Raw genomic sequence first — 19,087 nt, 5'->3', positions numbered from 1 at the left:
CGTCGGGGTCACCAATGCAGCAGTCGCTACCGCGGAATGAACACAGGACACTAGTCGTGGAGTTTCAGAACAGAACTGGTTTATTTTCCCACCTTGCGCGGGCCTTTTAAGAGAGAACATTCCCGCCCAATCCAAACAGCAATGATGTATATGTTACATCATCAAGTCTTTCCCGCGCGCGGGTTCTCCCCGTCGCTCGGGGAAGACGAAGGCCCAATGCCATCTTGGGACTCGCCGCTCCGACGACGTGCGACCCGACTGCCGAGCCAGTTCGCTTGCCCAGATGGTGAGTCGCTACAATAGTAACTATGCTGAGACGGAACTGAAAAGAATCTTATTCTTATCCAGCAGGTGGTGATGTTAGTCTGTTTTCTGGTTTGTACATCAATCACAATGATCTGTACTTAAACATTTCTTCAACTGTTATTCGACACACTACTGCAACAAGCCACATAAGGGATACTGGAATAGCTGGTCAAAAAACTTGATCAAAGAGTTAGAATGTTAAGAATAGCATAAAGGAGGATAGAAGGGTATAGAGGCAAAGGCTTAAGGAGGGAATTTTAGAAATTAGAACTACTACAACTGAGGGTAAGACCACCAATGATGGAGACGGTAAGTTCAGGAATAATCCAGATGCTAGGAGTGGCTACAGACATTTCAGAATGTTCCAAAGTTGGAGGAGGTTACAGGGAAAGGGAGGAGGTGAGACCATGAAGGAATTTGAAGGCAAAGGTTAGAATTTTATAACTAAGCATTATTTAACCAGGGGCCAAAGGGGATTGAGGATCACACAGCTAATGGGCAAATAATAGACATTTTTTTATACTATTACATAAAGGGAAACTGAACCATGTGCTGTTTATCTGGTGCAGCCATCTTTATTTTATTCTCCTCAGACAGGCACACCCTATTGGTAAACTCTGGTAAGTTAACACTTTGGTAACCCAAGGCCAGCAGGACACATGGCTCAACTCAATATATTACAGGAACAAGATGCAAGATGTGATATAGAAAGCAGAGTTATGCATAACCTCGAATTTACAGAGGGTCCAATGAGGGATGAAGGAGAGGAAATGTCTCAAGGTAACAAGGGCTTTGATAGCAGATAAACTGGGTTGTGAACAGAATCTGGTAATGTTACAGAGGTGGAACTTGGCAGTCTTGCTGATGGCACAGATGTCCATGAGAAACTCATCTCTGGGACAAGTCTTGACACCAAGGATGAAAACAGTCTCGTTCATTTCCAGAGAGACACCAGGGAGAAGTGTTTAGGAGATGGATGTTCTGACAGGGGCCAAAGATAGTGCCTTTGGTCTTCCCAGTATTTAGTTTAAGAAAATATCTGCTCATCCAGTAGTGAATGCCAGATAAGAAACCTTAATATCCAGAGTGAGTTGTGGAGTCAAGGAGGAAGTGGTGAGTTGGAGCTAGCTATTTTGATCATACATGTAGTAATTAATGTACTTTTGAATGACATTGCTGATGAGGAGATATAGAGGGAAGGGTGGGGAGGAGTGGGGAGGGGTGTTGGGAGAACCAAAAATAAATTCCAAAAAGACAACAGAGAGAGAGAAGTTATTGCAGATGATTCACTGACGAGAAGCTAGAATAGAAACTAAGAGAATATGAGGCTGTAGAACTTGCTTCCAATCACTGCACTAAAGTTCCAGATTAGCTTGGGTATGTGGATGAAGGAATGACGAAGGAACAGAATGGTTAATTGTAATTATTACTCATGTGGAGGGTAAGCACTCATTAGATCAATGATTGAATCAGTGGTCTACTTCTAAGCTTTACCCAATAATATTGTATATTTCTATTATCTCAAGTTACTGATATTAAGAAATGCCAGTGTTCTGATTTGGAATATTACACCAGTAAGGTAATATCACTAAAGCACAATCCTCCAAAAATCAAACAGCAGAAATCAACATACGATAGGTATAAGCACCGACTAAACTAAGTTCAAAGGGAAAAATAATCAGCACTTGTGGACTTGTGAAGCATTCTGACTGGTTGCATCATGGCCTGGTATGGAAACTCCAATGCAAAGGAATGCAAGAGGCCACAGAGAGTGGTGGACTCAGCCAGTTCCATCATGGAAACAGGTCTCCCCACCATCGAGGACATTTACAAGAAGCAATGCCTCAGGAAGGCAACATCCATCATCAGGGACCCCCACCATCTGAGCCAAGCCCATCTTCTTCATGCTGCCATCAGGCAGGAGGTACAGGAACCTGAAGACCCGCACATCAAGGTTCATCAACAGTTTCTTCCCCACTGCCATCAGGTTCTTGAACTGACTTGAAAAATCGTAACAGTACCTCAGACTAAATATATTTTTCTCTCTCAATCCTGCACTAGTATCATTATGTTTGATTGTTGTTTATTTTGCTCATGTATAGATTATGTACAATTTATGTTAATTTAAGTTTATGTTGACATATCTGTACTTGTCTTATTATGTACAGTGTTGCTGCTGCAAAAAGCTAATTTTCATGGCATTTATATTGTGTGTGTGCATGCCCATGACACCAATAAACTTGAAACTTGAAATTCTTGGTGCCTTCACCAGCTGTGAAACCCCTGGAACTGTTCTTCTCTCCTGTTAGTTCTAGTTCTACTGTACCTCAGCATCCCCCATGTGTCCTTATTTCCACCCTCCAATCAGTTCTATTTAATCAACCAAGAAGACCCAAAGGTATTTTTCTTCTTCTCCCATCCTCAACAGGTCCACACCAGGGCACCTAGGCTCCATCTCCTTTCCCATATTTTGCCTCCTTTCCATTTTATTCCAAAACTCGTGCTTGTATTTCATTCTACATCAAGACTGACTCCCATATCCTCTTGTTTTCCTGACATCCATTGGTTGTCCACTGCTCACAGTTCAAAGTTCTGATCCACATTAGAAGTGACTCAGCTGATTTAATGCTCCCTGCCTTTCCGATCAGTTTCTTCCTCAAAGACCACTAAATGCATGTCTTTAACATGTATAGCTTTATTTCTTCACCATCTAGTTCTTCTTATACATTATCAGCATCTCACCCTGTGAACTGGTTTGCTCAGTTAAAAATAATTTGTACTTCCTATTTTCTCTTTCAGTTTTGCTTTGTGGGTATTCAGTGCATAAAACATAAGTTATCAGATAATTTGAAAAGAAATTGAAAGGGAGACCTGTTTTTCAACATACTAATCGGATCTTGACTCCCATTAGGTTTATCTGAAAAGTTACACTCCAATGTCTGATATTTCAGATTCCAATTCAGAATCACTGTCAGACTGCCACAATGCCAGACTCACTCACAGAAGCACCTGCTTCCTTCGGCATCCCCCTGCTTCCTCAAATTCAACCCGGCTTTTTTCTCCACTGCTCCCGTGCTCCTTGCCCTTTATATAGAAGCTGATGTTCTTCCGCCCACAACTGTCTTTTCAGTTCAGTTTCCACCTACTACCACTTGAATTTGTGCTGGAACCTTCCTTTGATCCACTGTAAATCACCATTACTTGTTCTCCCCTCCTATCATTCTCTTTAATGGCCATTTCTCCACTGCTCTCTTCCCCGTGCTGCTGCTCTCAAGAGCCCTGCTTTCATTGAAATATACTCTGTCTGCCTTCATACTTCATGTTACTGTGACGATTCCCATAGATTGCAATGGGCACCATCTTTTCAAGTGGAACAGCAAATCTTGTGTTTGTGCACTCGGTTTAATGTAGTGATGTATCTCAAAGCACTTTGCTGGAACAAAATTTGACAGTGATCCGCACAAAGGAGGCTTTAGAGCAGATGGCTAAAGCTTGCATTTTATGCAGCATCTTAAGGTAAAAAGGAGAGATGGTGAGGCGAAGAGATTTAGGAAGGGAATTCCAAAGCTTATGAAATAAAAATGGTAAATGCTGGAATACTCCAGTGGACTGGTCCCTGTTCATAGACTTGGCTGCCAGATTAGATGAGTATGTCACCACCATCACAGACTTTATCAGCAAGCGTGTTGAGGACTGTGTACCAAAGAGGACAATACAGGCGTTCCCAAACCGGAAACCATGGATGAACCGGGATATCCACTCCCTACTGAAGTCGAGGACTGCTGCACACAAATCTGGTGATCCTGACCTGTACAAGAAATTGAGATATGACCTCTAGAAAGCTATCAGGAATGCCAAGAGGCAATACCGGTTCAAAATAGAGTCTCAGACCAGCTGTCAGTTATGGCAGGGCTTACACGCTATAACGGGCTACAAAACGAAGTTGGACAGCATAGTTAACAACAGTGCATCCCTTCCTGATGAGCTTAACGCATTCTATGTGCATTTTGAACAGAAGGGAAGAGGATTGTCACCACCTACCCTGACAGCCTCCAATGCAACTGAACCCGCGGTCACCATCGAGGACTTAAGATCAGTCTTCCAGAGTGAACCCGAGGAAAGTATCTGGCCCAGGTGGTGTCCCTGGCCGAGTGCTCACATCTTTGCTGATCAGCTGTGGGGGTATTTGCAGACATATTTAATCTCTTCCTGCTTCAATCTGAGGTTCCCACCTGTTTTAAGAAGACCACTATCAACCCAGTACCGAAGAAAAGCAAGGTAACATGCCTCAATGACTACCGACCAGTGGCTCTGACATCCACCATCATGAAGTGCTTTGAGAAGCTGGTCATGGCACGCATCAACTCCAGCCTCCCAGACAACCTCGACCCACTGCAATTCGCCTACCACTGTAACAGGTCTACAGCGGATGCTATCTCCCTGGCCCTACACTCAGCTCTGGAGCAACTGGACAGTAAAGACACCTATGTTAGACTATTGTTTATTGACTACAGCTCCGCCTCCAATACTATAATTCCAAGCAAGCTCATCACCAAACTCCGAGACCTGGGACTCAACACCTCCCTCTGTAACTGGATCCTAGACTTTCTGACCAACTGACCGCAATCAGTGAGGATAGGCAGCAATGCCTCCAGCAAGATTATTCTCAACACTGGTGCCCCACAAGGCTGTGTCCTCAGCCCTCTACTCTACTCCCTATACACTCAGGACTACGTGGCCAGATTCTGCTCTAACTCCATCTACAAGTTTGCAGATGATACCACTGTTGTAGGCCGTATCTCACATAACGATGAGTCGGAGTACAGGAAGGAAATAGAGAGCTTAGTGACGTGGTGTCATGACAACAACCTTTCCCTCAATGTCATCAGAACAAAAGAGCTGGTCATTGACTTCAGGAAAGGAGGCAGTGTGCATGCACCTGTCTAAATCAACGGTGCTGAGGTCGAGAGGTTTGAGAGCTTCATGTTCCTAGGAGTGAACATCAGCAATAGCCAGTCCTGGTCCAACCATGTAGACACCACAGCCAAGAAAGCTCACCAGCGCCTCTACTTCCTCAGGAGGCTAAAGAAATTTGGCATGTCCCCTTTGACACTCACCAATTTTTATCGATGCATCACGGCTTGGTACGGCAACTGCTCTGCCCAGGACCGCAAGAAACTGCAGAGAGTTGTGGACACAGCCCAGCACATCACGGAAACCAGCCTCCCCTCCTTGGACTCTGTCTTTACCTCTCGCTGCCTTGGTGAAGCAACCAGTGTAATCAAAGACCCCACCCACTTGGGTCATTCTTTCTTCTCTCCTCTCCCATCAGGCAGAAGATACAGGAGCCTGAGGGCACATACCACCAGGCTCAAGGACAGCTTCTATCCCACTGTGATAAGACTATTGAACGGTTCCATTATACGATGAGATGGACTCTTGACCTCACAATCTATCTTGTTATGACCTTGCACCTTATTGTCTATCTGCAATGCACTTCCCTGTAGCTGTGACACTTTACTCTGTACTCTGTTATTGTTTGTACCTGTACTACCTCAATGCACTCTGTACTAACTCAATGTATCTCCACTGTGTAATGAATTGATCAGTACGAACGGTATGCAAGACAAGTTTTTCACTGTATCTCGGTACAAGTGACAATAATAAACCAATACCAATAGGTCAGGCAGCATCTGTGGAGAGAGAAACAGAGATAATATTTCAGCCGCTTGAGCCGCAATGAAAGGTCAGGGACCAGAAACGTTACTTCTGTTTCTTTTCCTTAAATATCTGAGCAGGTGCTTTTCCAGTAACTTTTTTTATTTCCGATTTCTAGCAACTGCAGATTTTTTCACTTTCCAAAGCTTATGGTCTTGGTAGCTGAAGACTGCAATGATGGAGTGATTGAATTTGCGGATGTTCTAGAGCTCAGGACTGAAGGAAAGCAAATATCTCAGAGAGTTGTAGGGCTGGAGGACATTAGTGATGTAGTGAGAGACAAGACAATGAAGGGATTTGAAAAGGATGAGAATTTTAAAATCAAGGTTTTCCCTTCCAGAGTCAATGTCAGTCAGAGATCATGAGTGTATGACCATGTGATATAACATTGAAACATTGCCATAATAGGACACTGCAATTTACTTGAGAGTTATGATCTCTAATAAAGGATGTTCTGTTCTACTGCTACCTCAGTCTGATTCGGCATGGTTGCAACATGGTAGAAGAAATCCACAGAGACCACAATAGGATTATGAATTGAATGTTGTTTCTTGTGAGGATAGCAGGACAATGATTCAGCATTAGGAAGCTGGAGATCAGAGTTCTCTAAACAAGAGCACGTGTGCAGAGGAGAGCAGATGTTGGGCATGTTAGATACACTGGGCAGTTGCACTTATTATCCCAGCAGTACTTACACCCCAATAACATTCAGGGTCTAATGGGAAGGCACTGTGAAGGAATTAATGACGAGACAGTCGCTGGAAAAGGGGTCCAAGTGGTCCATGAGTTGTAGTTGTTTATATTCATGTTCAGGATAACTGCTCATTCCACCAAACAATGTTATTGAGCTTAAGTGTTAATGTGTTGACAACTGCACATACCACTGGTTTTTGTGCAGCTTAATTAGGAAATACAGGTGGAAGAAAAGTAGCCAGAATGGGAGGCACAAGGCACTAGATTGGAAGAGGTATTTTTGGATGGGAGATGTGGTGAGTGTACTCAGATGTCAAGTTTTTGGAGGATTGCTAATAAGGAGCTGCAGAGAGTTTGTGGCAGTATTGGGAGATAAGAACTATATGGTGCAGATGGCATGTGCATGACCTTCAAGAAGGTGGTGGTCAAGAAGGTACGGTTTGGTATGAACAAGGGTTTGAGGTCCAAGGTCATTACTATGATGTAGCAATTGCAGGACAGGATATGGGTCAGGAGGTATATGAGACCTACAACAAAATGGATGGTAGACAATCTTGCAAGCAGGGGTGACCCAATGGAATAGTGGGTGCCTGGAGTGGATACTTCAGAGATGACAAATGCAACTTTACAGCTGATGAGCTCTTAATTTGCAAGGAGACCATTGATCAATTGAATTTATAATTGATTGCATTGATAACTGTGTATATCTGTAAATAATTAACTGAGTGTATAACTTTTTACTGTGTAAGCAGTTTAACTGAATGCATGAGATTATTTCATTTAAAGGATGAGTGATGCAGTGTAAATATGAATAGGATATCTTCAAAAACTAAGATTCCAATTGTTGTACCCAAATAAAGGGTTCAGCTTAGAGTTACTGACTTCAATAAAGGAAGTGCTGTTGTTGCTCTACCTCAGTCCGGTTGCCTACGTTTTCAGCAACACATAAGCAACCCACAGACATTATGGTAGGGGAGGTAGATGAAAAGGACTTGGAATGACAAGGCATGTACAACTAAGCTTTTGGTAAGTTCAAATTTACAAAGGTGGGAGGGACAGACAGTGATACATTGGAATAGTTGTCCAGAAGTATCAAAGAAATGGGTTTCAGTAACTGATGAAATGAAGCGGGAGATGGATAATGTTTCAGATCCAGAAATAGATAAGCTTAGTGGTGGCACAGATTTATAATCAGAAGCTCATCCTGGGGTCAGATACAGTATGAAGGATGGAAATAGACCGGCTTAACCTTACAATGTTGTCAGGGAAAGGAACTGAATGAATGGGAAGTGGAGACCCTGAATACTATGGCTTTGTTCTTCCCAGTATTAAGATGTAATAAATATTTCTTTTATCCAGTACTGAATGCCAGACAAGCAGACTGATAATTTACAGTCAGATAGATTGAGAAAGATAATCCTGAGACAGGCCTGATTGCTGTCAGAGGACATTTAGAAATCAAAACTTTTTTTTCCTTGATGAAATTGGATGATACCGAGGATAGATCTTGAAAGACTCGAGAGGTAATGTTGTGGAAATGGGAAAAGCAATTGATTCCCTGCCTCAGATTAGAGAGATAAAAATCAAACTAGATTTCATGCAGCTCCACCGAGCTAGACAGTGGTTGGTAAGTACAATGATCCAATCAACCGGTTTGAAGGTTGCTGACAACTCATAAGGATGAGTGACAGCTTAGATTTGCCACAGTCACATATGATGCATACTACAACATCAATAAGAATTGTTTTGGTACTGTTGCAGGGAATCCGAATTGTGATATTTAAACAGGAGGCTCTAGGAAAACTGGGCATGAATTTGAAGGTGACAGTACTTTTAAGGATTTTAGAAAGAAAAAAGATGTTGGATATGGGGCATTCTTCAAAGGATGGTTGCTTTTTCAGGAGAGGATTAATGATGCCAAATTTAAAGGAGATGCTTTCTATTCTGGAGGAGGGATAATCAATGAAATCAGCTAACACAAGTGCTAGGTAGGAAAGTTAGATATATATTAATTTACTGGGAAATAAGGTCAAGGGTGCAGGTAGGTCTCATGGACCAAATAAGCTGGGAGAAAGCATGAGGTAAGATAGAAGAGAAACTGGAGAATGATGATGATTCCTGAATGGAAATTTGAGCAGGAGGGCTGGAGGAATGGAGAAATGTGGCAGAGTCAGCTGACCAGATGATCACAATCTTCTTGATTGCAGAAGATAGGGGGTCAGAATATAGAAAAGAATAATTTTGGCAGATGAAAGCTGGATGTGATGGTTCTTTACATGTTCCAATCAAAGTGAAGGTTAAGTCTAGTTGTTCATCTTATCCATTTTCACATAAGGGTGGGACAAGGTGAGAGGTTGATAACAGAATCAGAAAATGGTAGAAAAACCGTAACGAAATGTCTTTGACCCAAAATGTTAACTTTGTTTCACTTTCCACAGATGCTGCCTGCCCTGTTGAGTGTTTGCATCATGTTCTGTTTTTATTTCTGATCCACAGCATTTTCATTTACTTGAGAGGCTGATAATAATTGGCCTGACATCATGATCTTCATCAGTGCGAAGTTTTAGTGGTGTTCAATGTGAAATATTGATAATGATCAAAGTGAAATGTTAATAATGGTTAGCTTGAAATATTGACGATGCTTGGTCTGAAATATTGAAAATATTCAGTATGAAATGCTAATGATGTGTGAAATATTGATAATAATGTGTGAATAACCCCATTCAATGTATGTATTAAAATAAAATTTTTACAACTGTATAATTATGCTGAGGTCAAGAGGGTTGAGAGCTTCAAGTTCCTGGGAGTGAACATCACCAACAGCCCATCCTGGTCAAATCACATAGAAGCCATGGCCAAGAAAGCTCACCAGAACCTCTACTGCCTCAGGAGGCTTAAGAAATTTGATTTGTCCCTTTTGACTCTCACCAACTTTTACAGATGCACCATAGAAAGCATCCTATCTGGATGTATCACGGCTTGGTATGGCAACTGCTCTGCCCAGGACCGCAAGAAACTGCACAGAGTTGTGGACACAGCCCAGCGCATTACGGACACCAGCCTCCCCTCCTTGGACGCTGTCTTTACCTCTCGCTGTCTTGGTGAAGCAGCCAGCATAATCAAAGACCCCACCCACCTGGGACATTCTCTCTTGTCTCCTTTTCCATCTGGTAGAAGATACAGGTGCCTGAGGCCACGTACCAACAGACTTAAGGACAGCTTCTGCCCCACTGTGATAAGACTGTTGAACGGTTCCCTTAAACAATGAGATGGACTATGACCTCACGATCTACCTTGTTGTGACCTCGCACCTTATTGCACTGCACTTTCTCTGCAGCTGTGACACTTTACTCTGTACTGTTATTGTTTTTACCTGTACTACATCAATGGACTCTGTACTGACTCAATGTAACTGCACTGTGTCATGAATTGACCTGTACAATCGGTTTGTAAGACAAGCTTTTCACTGTACCTCGGTACAAGTGACAATAATAAACCGATACCAATACCAATACCAATACCAATGACAAGATGTATTCCAAACTGTTAGTGATATCAGTATCTATCACTGGTAAACTATATTCTCATTCCCACAGAGATCTCAAACTTTTAACATGTTCTGTTGCAAATAGATTTGTTTTAGCATCCCAACGAAATGACAGGCAGCTGGAAAAAAGTTAAGATGTCACAAAAGGAAGAAGATAAGATAAGATATCTTTATTAGTCACATGCACATCGAAACATAAACATCTGGTACAACAGTAATTATATAGAGCAGTAATTTCTCAAGTACGTTCCTGGAACATGGAGCAGGAACGAGTTTCTGGCTATCAGTGTCTTCTGATCCTCATCTTTGTTGCTGTCAGATCCGGTTATTTTCGAATCCGCAGGTTCTTTCAGGAGTCCAAGAATGAGTTGAAAACAACTTAGTACTTCACAAAGTTTTATTGGAAAAGTTTAAAATAAAGAAACAGTCACAGAGCACATGGCACTAGCTTTACTACTGGGAGATGAGTTGAGACAAAAGGAACTTTGGGGGTTGGGGGGGGGAAGAGAGCAAGAGAGTGATTAACAAAATACGACACCTTTTGTACCTGAGATATGAGGTACTCCTTAGTTAACAATAGTCCAATCAAGAAATCTATTAGATACCTATGGCCAAACCAACCAATGAGAAAACACATATTCACCTGATGGACGAACCAATAAGCTGGGAAGCAGCCGTTCCTTGTGCAGCCACTTGAGGTGTATTAAACACTATACATGTTAAAAAACTACTTAAAGTAGTCAAATCCAACATTGCCTTCATATTCACAATGATCACTAATAATCACTATTAAACACTAATTGTGTGTGCTCACAGCTCATCTATTAATATCCCACAGATGTCACCAGGCCTGTTGAGTACTTGCAGTATTTTCTGTTTTCCTTTCAGATTTCCAGCATCTGCCATTTTTTTTCATGTACTTGAGAGGCTGATAATGATCGGCCTGAAATCATGACCTTAATCAGTGTGAAGTTTTAGTGGTGTTCAATGTGAAATGTTAATAGTGACAAATGCTATTGAAAGCACAGGTGGAAACAGTTACTAAAATTTTTGCCTGTCTTTAGACAGAAGGTGGATACCATTTAAGATCTTTCTGCGGGATGCACTTAGCTTTCACTCAGCATCATCCTAAGGCAACAAAGATGAGGATCAGAAGACATTGAAGGTCACAAACTCGTTCCTGCCCTGTAGCACTACAAGTGCTACACAGTCATATCTTTGTGATGTACTCTGTCTTCAATGGAATGAATTTCAGAGGTGGAATCCAATACACTAACAATTAGATAGTGCTTTTGGCAGTTCTGAAATAGGGATACATTTTTTAGGTAAATTCAGAAACTCTGGCAATGGAATGGTGCATTTGTGGTACATGAAATATTGTTTCACTTCTTTGTATAGTCAGTTCAACCTATCCAGTTGTTTTTGGTATTCTGCATGGGCCACTGCCTCTAGAGTTGTTGTTTCCAATTTTCTGATGCTCATCGTAATGCTGCAAGGCAAGTTATTCATGGGTTGATATCACACTCATGAATGTTTCATCCACCATAGGCTAGAGGCTTGGGATTAATCTGTAAAACTAGTTCATATTTTTCACCTTCTAATCTTGAAATTATAATGTCCTTTGGTACTCTTCAGGAAAACAGATTGTTTTGTGGATTATTCTTAGATCATTAGGTCGGCAGCTGCTTAGAAATAAATTCTAAATATAAAATTAAAGAACATATTGATTTAATAGATACCAATTTGTCATTTACAGATAGATAAGCCAAATCCTACCCTGTCTTCATGAACTTAGCCATGCTATCATGGAACTGTGTTGACTGAAGCCAAAAGAAGAGATAATATGTCTCTTTGTCTACTAGAGGACAGACTTAGGATAACATGCTCCAAATTTATCCTAGACTAGTCCCATGAAGCAAACACTGTGAATTTTCCCCAACTTGTGATTCGTATATGATATGTAGTCACATATACATTGAATAATAATGACTTATGACATATCAGGCTGGCTGGCTGTAAAGGCAAGGCAGAAAATTAAATGGTATATGATTATGCAATGTTCCAAATTTAAAGTTACAGTAAAAAAAACATTTGTACTGAGTAATAAAAGAAAATTCCCCGGTCCTTTCCAGCATGATACTAAAATGACCCTGTGAAGAAAAACCAAGAAAGAACCCATGGGAAAAGAAAAACATAGAGCGGGTTAAACTACTCTTACCTTGAACACCCTGTTAGATATGAACGGTTTCAGTGTTGGGGAAGGGCTGGAACTTGCTGTGTTGTGCAGTAATGTGCAAGCCTTTTCTGCAACAGTGGTAAGATTTAGTTTCCCAAACATAGCTTCACATGGACTTGCAGTACTTAAAGATTTTCTGAACAAGGCAACCTTACTTTTTTTCATTACTGAGTGCCTTCTATGTATTTTAGAATTCTAACTCAGCAATTTAGTCACAATATTTTGGTAAAATACTTGGAGCCAAGTGCTTGGCTACTTAAAGTGCAAGGAAGCTAATATTTCATTGTGTTTGTTTAGTTATTTGTATCAGTATCAAATAATAGAATCAATGGTCCACGCAGAATACTAAAAACTATATGAATAAGTTGAACTGAATATACAAAGAAGTGAAACAATATCAAACATCATTTCCTTCCTGTTTGTTAAATAACTATCTATTTTTAAAATAGGGAGCGCTTTAACTAACAGGAAGGAAATAATGCCCCTGAATACTAATAATAATTTATCCTCTACAACCAAGGCAAATCATACAAATTAGTTAGAACCTTGGGGATTTCTTGAACAGGTATCATGCTTGAATGGAGGACGTCATAGTGATCTGTACAATTTAAAGCATAACCAGAGATAAGTGAATAGCATAGCTCATTAGAACACGAGCAACAATCAAATGGTTCATCACTATGACATCCTCCATTCAAGCCTGATGCCTGCTCAAGAAATACATGAATATTATTCAAGATGAAGTAAAACACACTGAAACCCCTCAGATTCTGAGGGGACTTCAGAGAGTAGAAGGCTGTGAGAATATTTCCCTTACTAGGAAATCTAAAACTAGGGTACATTCACTTAAGGTTGAGGTAAGGAGGGATTCCTTCTCTCGTAGGGTTGTGAATTCTTTGAAATTCTCGACGCCAAATGCTAAGTCATTGAATATATTCAAAGTCGAGTTCAATGGACATGTGGACCAGGGAGAAAAGAAATGTTATGGGACTCGAGAGGAAAATGATGTCGAGATCAATGATCAGATCAGTCATGGTCTTATTGCGTTGTAAAACAGGTTCAGGAGACCAAACGGCCAATTCTTTTCTATTTCTTATGTTCATATATTCCTAATGTTATAATGAACTTCCAATTCAATTCTAGGTAAAATAATGTGCTTATTTTATCTTGAATTGCATCTTCACTTAATGTTCAAGAATGTAGAATTTCTTATATCTAAATGCCTCTTCCTGGAATCAAATAACAGTGTCCATTCAAAGAGAAGTGCAGACTTTATGCAACTGTCTGCTTTAGAAATTAGCATAATCAGTTAGCATCATCTTGTGTTCATGACTCACACTCTTGGAGCAGACTGAACAGTATTAATCCATGTTAAATCAATTGACTAAGAGGGAGTGTAGTTTAACAATTTAAATCTTATCTGCTGTAATGAAAGGATCAGCAAGGCCAATGGTAAAATAAGGAAAGCTGAGTGCAATAGTGTAGAGTGCAGTGAGAAGAGAAATAACAATGCAATGTAGGAGCCTGCCCATTTCTGTGGTCTTAGTTTGGATCCCCCCTGGGTTAACCTAAGGCATTTAGAGTTGTTTAATTTCTAACTTTTTAATGTAAGAGGGCTTCATTTATAAATAAAAACAAATGCATGGCCAATCAAGCACTTTGTTTAATAAAAAGGGAAGCTGGGCAAGACATCCTTTAAGTCTCTGATAACAATTACATACTTTTGTCCAATGGAGATTCTCTCTTTAAAATGGAATCATAGCCCAAGGGAAGTTTACCACACAAAGTCTCTTGGATTATTATGCTTGCATAAATATTTGCTTAGTGGTAATAACCAGCTACTTTTATTTTCAGATCCTCCAGAATATTTAATCAAGGAATAATAAATAAAAATAAAAGGATGGTTTTGGTGTAAATTGCTACACTATCCTTATGCCCAGCAAGGTATTCTGATAACAATATGCTAGATCCACGCAAACCACTTCCTTCTCTCAGAAATATAAGTTGAAAACAATCATCTCCAAAATAAACCCAGTTAATGATAAAAGAAAGTTTAAAAAAAAATCATCCACAAAATTTTACACTTACTTGATGCCAATAAGTAAAGCTGGAACTAATGATAGATGTTAACCTCTTAGGAATGGTTTCACCACTGCCAGGTTTCAAAACTTTGTATGGATGCTATCCCACTATGTCTAGGAACATTAATATTATCCTGGGTTTTGGCTAATTTAACTCTGCCAGAAATACGTGAAACTTTTGGAGGTTTTCTAAGGATTGGTAATAGCTGTTGTCTTGGTATTGTTATTGGTTTATTATTGTCACTGTACTGAGGTACCATGAAAAATTTGTCTTGCATACCGATCGTACAGGTCAATTCATTACACAGTGCAGTTACATTGAGTTAGTACAGACTGCATTGATGTAGTACAGGTAAAAACAATAACAGTACAGAGTAAAGTGTCACAGCTATAGAGAAAGTGCAGTGCAATAAGGTGCAAGGTCACAACAAGGTAGATCGTGAAGTCATAGTTCATCTCATTGTATAAGGGAACCATTCAATAGTCTTATCACAGTGGGGTAGAAGCTGTCCTTAAGTCTGGTGGTACATGCCCTCAGGCTCTTGTATCTTCTACCCAATGGAAGAGGAAAGAAGAGAGAATGTCCCAGGTGGGAGGGGTCTTTGATTATGCTGGCTGCTTCACCAAGACAATGAGAGGTAAAGAGTCCAAGGAGGGGAGGCTGGTGTCTGTAATGCGCTGGGCTGTGTCCACAGCTCTCTGCAGTTTCTTGCAGTCCTGGGGCGAGCAGTTACCGTACCAAGCCGTGATACATCCAGATAGGATGCTCTCTATGGTGTATCGGTAAAGGTTGGTGAGAGTCAAAGGGGATCAAAGGCATCAATGGACAGCTCCTGACCTTCCTACAATAAACATTGAAACATCTGTGGAATGAGCTTATTTAGGATCCTTCTCATTTTTCAGAATAGAGTCATGCAGCATGTGAACAGACCCACACCAACCAGTGGGGACCTATCCATATTAGTCCCATCTACTAGCACTTGACCCGTAGTTTCTATGCCCGGGCTATTCAAGTGCTCCTCTAGATAGTTCTTAAATGCTGTCAGCAACTCTGCTTCTACCACTGTATTATGGATGAAAAAGGCCCCCCTGAGAATCCCTCTAAATCTCTTACCCCTTATGCTAAATCTATGTCCTCTAGTTTTATCAACCCAATATGGCAAATAGTTTCCTGTGGTCTACTCACTCTATACCCCTCATAATTTTATATAATTCACTCAAGTCCCCTCTTAACCTTCTCCACTCCAGGGAGAACAGACCATTTCAGCAACACATCGGTATCACCCTGTAGCCTAAGACTACTCTCCACACTATGAACAACTCCACCAATCTTCATGTCATCTGGAAACTTACTGATCATGCCTCCTACTATCCACATCCACACCATTCACATATATTACAAACAGCAAGGGTCCTAGTACTGATCTCTGTGGAACATTACAGGTCACAGGAATAGTTCCTGTGACTTTTTTGTTCAATTTCAGAATCAACAGGAACTCCTGCTATCATTTTGTTACTAATTGTCAAATATTGTTGGGATGGTGTGAAATCTGAGTCCTTGGTCACCATTCACTTTGGATCCAAAGGTCTATTGTTAGTTTGCTCTGGTTAATCTTGGCAAGAATAACATTGCTGGTTTGATTGCTGGCAATATTATCTGTTTCTGGATACTGTTGGGAATAAATTGAAAACCAAAAAAAAAATTCCTGGCATATCACTATTAATATTCAAAGGGAGAATGCATAAATTGCAAAAAGAATTAAGGCATAAAAAACAAAAGGGAAAAGAACTTGCTTGTACTGCATCCTTGAAATTGGCATAGCACAACTGCAATGCCTTGGTCATTAGTGTAAGTTTCATAACAAGGAAAAAGCAATCTATGTTCTTTGAATTGAGGCCATTTTCAGGATGCTATGGGAATCTTGCACAAACCTAGAGTCTCCTTTTCCGCGTATTATCCTGATTCCGAAAGCACTGACTAATTTGTGAGGAATGAGAATGCAGAGTGCCAACTCATGACCTCACATTGAAACTGTTTTATGACACAAGCAAATTGAAAAATGATAATTGAATGGGAAGTATTTCCAGTGGAATTTATAAAGGGAAAACTGAGGTCAAAAATATGAAAAATGGAAATAACTAGACAGGCATTTCCTCCAACATATGTATATCAATTTAGAACAAGATTATTTATTTATATTTCTGATAGTTCTTCTTTTACAAAATCCAGGATAATCTTAAAATTTTCATATTTATTTACGACACAGAAGGCCATTCATTTCATTGAGTCTATGCCAGTTCTTACTTGGCAGCACTTCTTTCTCAGAATGTAAAAGTTTATGATTTTTGAATGCTTCTGAATGTCAAGGGGTGGGTGTGTGGCTTAGCCAGTTGTCAGATATCTTTTTTTGTAGTTTCATGGGCAAGACTTATTCTAGCCTTGCAAAACACGATGGCATTATGTCACACAAGACCTTGTCACCGTGCAGGGCTTTGCCATTTAGGATTGGGACACCTTTGGATAACAAGTTAACATCCGCAGATCTGATAAAGGCAAATTCGTACTTAGGAAGGAAGATATTACTTGATCTGCTGAATATTTCCAACAGTTTCTCCTTTTACATTTATACTTACCTTGTAGCAAGATCTGACTTATGTACTTAAAATTTAATCACAGAATAAATGAGCATTAATAATGTCACTCTTTTGATTTCAATCCATTTAGTCATTACAACACAGAGTATTTACTTATTTAGTGGATTATTCCAGGAAATCTACTTCTATTACATAATCCAGGTATTCATCCTGTGTACTGTTTGCAATTTGCATGAAGTATGTCCTGACAGCCATCTGAAACTTGTTCCTTTTTATTAATTTGAACTTGTTTCTTCTTCCTGTTTAATAATATTCCAGATGAACAATTTTCAGACTGGACTCAATATGGAGTTCAACAATTTCAGACCTTGAGAATTTCTAGCATTCAGCTCTCTTCTTTTGATGATTTCAGTTATTTCAGTTCCCTGTTTATACCTCCCAGGACTGACCTGTTTCTTCACTTCCTCCATCATTAATATCCCTTTTGGCATTGAATACAAGGTTGCAAGCCCTAGAGTGTTTATATCTCCCTTTTACATTCCCATTAACAGAACTGGATAATGAATGGAATTTCACCAGAGCCGTCTAGTTTAATTCCTCTGATAAATTATTTTGGTTATGTGGTTTAATGATTACCTTTGTTCATTAGAACAACAAACCTTCTGCTGTGGGAAATCTGAAACAAAAACAGAAAATACTGTAAGAAGTCAGCAAGTCAGGTAGCATCCATGGAGAGAAAAACAGAGTTAATGTTTCATGTTAGCAGCTCTTGATTTAAACTGCAAAAGATAATTTTTTCCTGTATTGTTGGATATGTTTAGTAAATTTTGTAATGATCTGCTAAGATATATTGGTGTCCTTTATATTTTCAGTTGGATAAAGACATTAGTCAAACTTGGTGAGCAGAATCTTAGTTATATGACTGTCAGTTCATTGACAAAAAAAAATTAACATTATATGCCTAAGCTTAAATAAGGTCTGTAAAGAATGCCTCTACTATCTTCATACAAGGAAGTGAAAACTTATGGAGAAATAATGCAGTTCCTCACCCAAAAGGAACTGGCAAACTTTGCGATTCATTTTGCCTGGTGCATTGCCAAAAACTTTGCTTACATGTGGGGAATAAAAGTTAAACACTCTTAAAAGTATGGAGGACAGAAGCATTATGACTCATTGAGAAAAACCCCACACGTTGTTAGTGAGTAACTGGATTTCGCCCTAATTAGTGCACAAAGCCTGTGCTGCCCATTGCACTAACTCTAACTTGGTTTCCCTGGAAAAAAATAGTGAAATTACTAAGAGATTTGACATAGAAATGACAGGGAGAGGGCTACATCCAGAAACATATACTAAACAATGCAGCTTCTACCAATTTGAGACATCAGCCTTTAAAGTCACACTTATAAAGGCAGCTACATAGCAGAAACACGCATTTTAGCTGCCAATAAGAAGATAAGAGACACTAAAAGAGAGTGAGACCCTTTAGGTTTAGTGGAAAAGACCTAAACTTTTTCACCAGTGCACTAAATAGCAGGAACGAAATTCTGTGTGCTAGAGGACCCTCCAGGATCATGGTAAGAATAATAAGCAGGAGGTGGCTCCATCTGTCTTCCCCAGGTGTGAGAAGACCTACTCATTCAAGCAAAAGAGGAGGTGAGAGATTATCATATGTCACATGGTTTCTCTCAGATAATTACTGGTGAACAATGGAATTTGGAGAAGGGCTGGATTGGGAATTATACTTTAACAGGCTGCTCATTAAAGTCATTGAGCAGCAATCTCCTAATGGCCCTGCACTCATTACTTCCCCGCTATTCTCAGTTGGAAGATCAAGACTTCCTCTCAGTCTTTCTCAGCCTCCTACTGTTTTTCAGCCTTTTACTTCATGGCCTTCTGGTTATTGGCTTGCAC

This window comes from Pristis pectinata, chromosome 9 (assembly GCF_009764475.1).
Source record: "Pristis pectinata isolate sPriPec2 chromosome 9, sPriPec2.1.pri, whole genome shotgun sequence".
NCBI lineage: Eukaryota > Metazoa > Chordata > Chondrichthyes > Rhinopristiformes > Pristidae > Pristis > Pristis pectinata.
This window is presented reverse-complemented; position numbering follows the sequence as displayed.